Source organism: Plasmopara halstedii (assembly GCF_900000015.1).
Source record: "Plasmopara halstedii genome assembly, contig: Scaffold_3125, whole genome shotgun sequence".
NCBI classification, from domain to species: domain Eukaryota; phylum Oomycota; class Peronosporomycetes; order Peronosporales; family Peronosporaceae; genus Plasmopara; species Plasmopara halstedii.
Genome location: NW_020190028.1, coordinates 304 through 999, shown reverse-complemented (window position 1 = coordinate 999; position 696 = coordinate 304).

Below are 696 nucleotides of genomic sequence, written 5' to 3'. Positions count from 1 at the left end.
CGACTTCCTTCCAATCAAGCTTCTTGATGATGTCATTTATCCGCTTGACCGCCATGTTTCGCGTAGATGAAGCAGCTGACGGGGCAAAGTATGATTACCCGTCCCCAAAGAAAGTGACGCTCATGTTTCTTTGTCGTCTTGTCCCACGATGTTTTAAGCAACAAGTTTAAGAGCATCGAGCGTACCCCTAGATACCCTCAGAGACAGCGATGATGTACACTCCTCACATCAATCGCTGACTTCAAGAGTGTACACATCATCGCTGCATCAGAATACATCATCGCTGTCTCTGAGGGTGTCATGGAGCCAATTTTAGGGCTAGGAGGGGTGGACGATCCACTCATTCATCATTCAACTCATCCCCGAGCGTTTTACGCGGTTGCAGTCCAGCGAGGCTACCAGTCAATAGGAGGAAATGTGACTGCACCACAACTGGAAAAAGCGATTGCAGAATTCAAAAGAAGAATCGAAGATGGTGAAGAAAACGTGGAAGTTGTCGTCGCAACTCGTGTTTCGGTAGTGAAACGGCTCAAGAGTTTCATTAATCGTTTTCACTCAGTGTTTATCGAAGCTCGATATCTTGGAGATGAAAGATTGGCAGATTTGGTGATCACAAAAGTGCAGGGGCGTGCGCATGAACGCGCTGTGACAGAAATTGGTAGCCAATTAAGAAACTTTGCCGTCAATACTGGCGGT